The sequence below is a fragment of the Pseudonaja textilis genome, chromosome Z (genome assembly GCF_049901715.1).
Source record: "Pseudonaja textilis isolate UNSWEBS1 chromosome Z, rPseTex1.2, whole genome shotgun sequence".
NCBI lineage: Eukaryota > Metazoa > Chordata > Lepidosauria > Squamata > Elapidae > Pseudonaja > Pseudonaja textilis.
The window spans coordinates 135,312,363-135,318,908 of NC_142008.1; the positions used below are offsets into that span (position 1 = coordinate 135,312,363).

The 6,546-nt window shown below is 46.1% G+C and overlaps 1 protein-coding gene across 1 annotated transcript in view; it reads right to left on the reverse strand.

Moving 5' to 3' along the window:
* LOC113443522 (sulfotransferase 1C2-like) overlaps positions 1 to 5,625 on the reverse strand; it is a 32,275-nt gene extending 26,650 nt beyond the window's left edge. Inside the window, exon 1 of the mRNA XM_087917379.1 lies at positions 5,554 to 5,625. The gene's annotated coding sequence lies outside the window, so the exon portion shown is untranslated. The remainder of the gene's footprint in view (positions 1 to 5,553) is intronic.
* Between the last annotated feature and the right edge of the window lie 921 nt (positions 5,626 to 6,546).

Consider the following 6,546-nt stretch of genomic DNA (forward strand, 5'->3'; position numbering starts at 1 on the left):
GAAGCAGCAAAAAAAAATCAGCAGACACCATGCGGCTAATGAATATAACAACCCAAGAAGCTTCAGGAGAACCAAGCCAAGCCCAAGACAAGAAACCAGAGGGCACTCAGCAGCCCATCACCACAACCATCCACCATGAGGATATTGAACCCTTGTCCGAAACCGATGACAAGGAAGAAGAGAAACATAGACTCCAGTTGGAATGAAATAGACGAGAGAGGAGAGAAAGGAAGTCGGAATACCATTGTGCCGGGTGCAGAGGAGACCACCTAAGTTCTGAGTGCAGTTTCCTCAATGCCGTTTGCAGGCACTGCGAGAGACGGGGGCACATAGCTAGCATCTGCTGGAACAAAAATAGCTATAGCCCTAGACGAAGAGGCACCCCCCCCCCAGAACGAGAGAGAAGCAGACAGGGAGGGAGCCGTTGGAGCCAAGAAAACGGAAATAAGTAAGAAGTAAGAAGTAAGTAAGCATCTGCGGAGACTATAAGGCCACCCTCAACCACGGGCCAGAACAAAGCGCATACCCCGTTCCGGTGGTACAATACCTCTTATATTCATGGGGGGAGGAAAAGTTTTCACGAAGCTCGACCTTGCACAAGCGTACCAGCAATTGCCAGTTGACCCAGAAACAGCAGAGGCACAGACAATTGTGACTCACAGGGCGGCATTCAAATGCAAAAGGCTGCCATTTGGAGTTAGCGTGGCCCCAGGTGTCTTCCAAAGCTTGATGGAGCGCCTTCTGCAAGGAATCCAGGGAGTGGTCCCATATTTTGATGATGTATTGGTATCCGCCAGGGATAAAAAACAACTGGAAGGCTGGCTGAAGGAAGTCTTACAAAGATTTAAAGAGGCGGGACTCAAAGTTAAAAGAGAGAAATGCCAGCTAGCCACCAATTAGGTTGAATTCCTGGGATATCTCATAGATAAAGAAGGGTTCCACCCCACCGAGAAGAAAATCAGGGCGATCAAAGAAGCTCCCAGGCCCCAAAATAAAACGGACTTACAAGCATTTTGGGGACTTATTAACTTTTATAATGTCTTTTTGCCACAGAAGGCAATGATGGTGGAACCATTTCACATATTACTGAATAAGAAAGCTACCTGGACCTGGGGGTGATGAGAAGAAGCCACATTCTAGGGAGTCAAAGACTTACTGACATCCAAATCTGTACTAATGCAATACAGCGAAACCCTGCCACTAACCTTAACCTGCGACGCATCTCCGTTCGGCGTCGGGGCTATACTCAGCCACACTTTACCCTATGGGAGAGAAGCACCGATCGCGTTCTACTCCAAAACACTATCCAAGGCAGAGAGGAATTACAGCCAACTAGACAGGGAAGTGCTCACCATAATAACTGGAGTCCAACGATTCCATGAATACCTCTACAGCAGGACCTTTTCACTAATCACAGACCATAAGCCTCTCCTAGGAATACTTGCAGGAAACAAGGCCACCCCCAACATCCTGTCAACATGAATGATGAGATGGTCAGACTTCCTTGCCACATATAGTCACAATTTAATCCACCAGCCAGGGAAGACCATATCACACACTGACGCCCTGAGCCGTTCACCCCTACCTGAATTGGAAGACGACCCGGCACCAACCACATCCATTCTACAAATTGAGACATTACTGAACCTACCCATAGCCGCATCAGACATCGTGAAAGAAACCGCAAGAGACAAAAAGCTGATGCGGATTTTAAACTGGGTAGGTAAAGGGTGGCCGGAAACCAAGAATGATGAGACTTTTAAGCCATTCTGCAACCGACAAACTGAACTCTCAATTTTGAAGGGATGTGTACTATGGAGGGATTGGGTTATCATACCGAAAATACTAAGGGAAAAAGTACTGTATATATTGCATGAAGGACACCCGAGTATCGTAAGAATGAAATCCCTGGCCAGGAGTTACGTATGGTGGCCAGAGATGGATAGAGATATTGGGACATGGATGGAAACATGCACACAATGCCAAAAGTCCAGACCTACCCCCCTGTCCTCGACTGGGAAACACCAAGGGGCCCCTGATCGAGGATACACATAGATTTCACAGGACCCACAAAAGGACACACATTTTTGATAATAGTAGACGCTTACTCCAATTGGCTGGAGGTAAGCGTCATGCATTCCACAACAACAGAGGGCGTAATCAAACAGCTGAGGAAGCTGTTCGCAACACATGGGCTACCGGATCTATTGGTCTCAGACAACGGACCGCAGTTCACAGCATTGACTTTTGAAAGGTTCCTCGCTGAACAGGGAATAAAGTATGCCCTAACAGCACTGAGTCAGCTGGCTACGAATGGGCAAGCAGAATGCATGGTTCGGTTTACTAAAGAGACACTAGACAAACTAGACACGGGTGACATCCAAGACAAAATCTATAAAATGCTAACCATACAGCACATAACACCAAACACCACAACTAATAAAAGCCCAGCAGAACTGTTGATGGGCAGAAAACTGAGGTTGCACCTAGGTAGATTACACCCCACATACAGTCCTGAAAAGCCAACAGACTCCTCCAGTAAGTACTGCACATTTGGAACAGGGGATTTGGTCTATGCAAAAAACCTTACGGGGACCCACTTTGGATACCGGCTAAAATAACCCAAATAACGGGACCCTGGTCTTACAGACTAGAGACAGAGGACGGTAGAAACTGGAGGAGACACATAGACCAACTGAGATCAAGAACACTAGAAAGAAATACTGAAAACCCTAGGAGCGAAGGAGAAGAACACGCACACACACAAGAACCACAAACATCAAAAAATAATAATAATCAAATCAGAGAGGGGGGAGACCCCTCAAACGCAAATGAAAGGGGAGGGGGAGACCCTCCACTAATACGACAAACAACGAAACAAAACATAGCAACAATTCACCAACCAATACCATTAGTAGCCCCGGTAAGAAATCACAATTACTTACCTGAAGATTTCTGAAGAAGGGAGCAGGCAGTGGGAAGTCAACACGAAGCCGCTCCTGGAGAAAGCAGCCAAGTCGACTCAACCAGCCCGGGTAGACCAGGCGGGAGCAGCAACCGAGCCGACTCAACCAGCCCGAATAGACCAGGTGGGAGCGGCATGGCTGACTCACCCTTCCAGGAGGTTCCACGGAGAAAGACGGGAGAAACAGCGATCCCATCCAAACAGGCTGAAGACAACACCACAACTGAATTGCGCAGGTCAAGTAGGAACCATAGAAGCCCCACCTACTTATGCGACTATGTAATGTAGGTTGGACCAAACCAAGTGGGGAGGGGTGTTATATATTTGCATACTTGGAATACTGCATTGTGATTGGTCCATCAATGCTGCCTTTTGATTGGTCCTCAATACTGCCTTTGATTGGTCCATCCTGAATACTTGTAATACTGTCTTTTAATTGGTCCATCTGATGGCGGGAATTTCAAGGAGCCGTCATTGGCCGCGAGCCACGAGCAGCTGCTATAAAAGAGGCTGCTGCAGCTCCGGTTTTGTTGAAGTCACTAAGAGCTAAATAAAAGAGCTGAAGTCTAACTGGTCTTGAGTGCTCCTTCCCGCGACAGAACACTTTTCATAAACAAGGTCAATGGGGAAGTTTTCAGGGAAGATCGCAGGTTGCCTTGGTAAGACTCTCCCACTGCCTCCCACCTCACAGAAGTCACTCTGGGCTCCACCATGATCATACCTTAACCTACCCATTAGCCAGCTGGTAAGCTGTCTGTGACTTATCATAGAAGAGAATACTTATAGCTTGAAGTTGAACTGTGGGGTCCTTGGTGTTTTCTGAGCTTGATGGTTTTCTTGCAGATATTTCGTTACCAAACTAGGTAACATAATCAGTATAAACCTCCATTCTGGGATTTGTTTTTAATAGTCTACTAAATGTTTGGAGCAAACTTGTACTCTGGTTCAGGTTAACATAAACTAAATTGTCATGAGGTTTAGAACTTTATGACTGACAGCTATAAATTACGTGACCAATGGTCAAGGCTCTGTGTTAGAAACCAGAAGACTTTAAGTAGTCCCACCTAAGGCATGAAAAGTGGTTGGGTGATTTTGGGCCAGTCAGTCTCTCTCTCTCTCTCTCTGTCTCAGTGCACAATGTCAGGCTTGGGTGACAAGCCACTCGGTCAAATTCTGTTGCAATAGATTGACATTTGGTTGTTTGGGAAAGAAAAAAGTAAACCCTGCACTTGCATGAGAGAAAAAAATCATAGGTACTTGAGGTAAGAACTGACAGGGATTTCCCTTCCTTTCCTCTTCCCTTGTTTTATAAACATTAGGTGATGCAGCATGGGATATGACAGGAAAGGGACACAAAAGGGATAGGCTTCCAGATCTGCCCTGCAAAAATCTGGATAGCCACTTGAAGGCAGGAAAGACAATTTTCCACATTGCTTTCCTGCCATCTGGTGTTTATCCGAAACTGTGCAGCTCGGTTAGCAACTCTTACATTTCAGCTCTATGGCAATTGGGGCAGAAGAGGGATGGGCAAGTAGAGCTTTGGACTTCAGCCCCAATCAGAGCTTACTTCAGAAAACATTGAATCAGCAGTTCTGGAAATCATGCCACGTATTTCATAAAAAAATGCTTAGGACGATCCTCCTGATCCAAGGTAGGCATGTCTCCCAAAGAGAAAGAATGAGAATATTTAAGGTACATATTTCAAATGGCAGCACAAAAGAAGCCCAGAAGAGGCCCACTCAGACCCATGCCAGGTTTAACTCCTTCAGAGTCAGAGACCTCATTGGAAAGCCCTGCCTTAAACATTGTGTGAAAAGAAGCACACGCCCTGCATTTCTGCAGGCACACCCACAGATCATTTCAGGACACAAGGCAGAACAATCAAGTCAAAGAAGGACATCAGACTGCCTGAGAGATAAGTGAAGAGTTGGTAGGTCCTAGTACTCTAGTGCCAACTGATGGCACCCAAGAGGACAGGTCAAGGGGACTAGCATCTGAGGCTGCTAGTGGGGCTAAAATTAATATTTTCCCTTGTCCCATCAGAAGATGGACATTCAGAAGGGAATAGAAGCTCTCTGTCAAACACTCACAGTTGGTGAAGCTTGAAGCAGCTCCTCTACCTGAGACCATTGTGGAGCAATGGGATGCTATATGGGGATTTAAGGCTTGGCCCAATGTTCTTCTCATTTGCACATATCCCAAAGCAGGTAAGTATGATTAAAGGAGACATGGGGTATAAGTACAGAAGGGTATAGAAATGGGAGAACAGCCAGGGAGAAAGAGAGCTCTGTAACTTGTATCCTTTGCCTCTTTCCTTGCCAGGGACAAAGTGGATGCAAGAAATAGTAGACATGATCCAACAGGGAGGGAATCCTCAGAAATGTGCTTAGGCTCCCATCTATGAACAGATGCCATTCATAGAGATGTGCCCCCCCAAACCTATCTGCATGGGTGGGGGTGGGGGGGGAAATTGGCTCCCGAGAGATTGTGACCAAATGGGAAGTGCAGAAATCTGAAGATACCATTCTAACTTTTAAGGTTTTGAAGAAGCAGAGGCCATGGCCTCCCCATGCACACTCGAAACTCACCTGCTAGTTCACCTCCTCTCCCCTTCCTTTGGGGAGCAGAATTGCAAGGTCAGGACTCCTGAGTGATGTAGTCAGACCTGAGGGGAGGGGAGGACTTGGATAAGCCTTGGAAGATACATTGGGCTTTACCACTCTCTAAACCTCTGGGATTGCAAGCCAACCCAGCAGGGCATAAACCCAGTTTGCTTTGGCTTACTTGATTCTCGCGTTGTTTATGAACTGTAAGCTGGGAGAGCAGGGATTCTTGAGGCTAGGGTTAAGGGTCAACATTTCAAGCAAAGCTAAGTGCGTGAATGGTCTTTGCTTTGCAAACAGAGAGGGCATAAGTCAGGGTGGGAACGATGGCCCCTTTATGACTTGTGGACTTTAACACTCAGAATTCCTAAGTTGAAGTCCACAAATCATAAAGGGGCCTTGGTTCCCCACCTCTGGCACAAGGAGAAGGAAAATTCTCATTCATGGAAGCTGCAGAGCAGTTGGAATTTGGGACAGAGATGGTATTGAGCAGGTTCTGACCAATTCTGGAGAACCGGTAGCGGAAATTTTGAGTAGTTCAGAGACATCCTCTAACTCCCACTCCTTTAACCTCAAACTAACCACTATTGACCTCACCCCATTCCTAAGAGGTCTCTAAGGGGCGTGCATAAGTGGACAATTGTGCCTACTGTCCCTGTCCTTTTGTCCCCATTTATTTGTATCTATTTCCTGTATATTCTTACTCATGTTTATACATATACCTATTATCTTGTAAGTGATTGACAAATCAAATAAATAAATAAACAAATAAACAAACAAACCAGAAAATATCACCTCTGACTGGAGATTTTACAGTATCCTTCCCCTGCCACGCCCACCAAGCCACACCCACAGAGCCAGTAGTAAAAAAAAATTAAATCCCACCATTGATTTGGGGCATTTTCTATCACTGTCAGAACTGCTATCTAAGAGTGCTGGTAGTGTGCACTGTATCAGAGGCACTGTTTTCTACTCTGG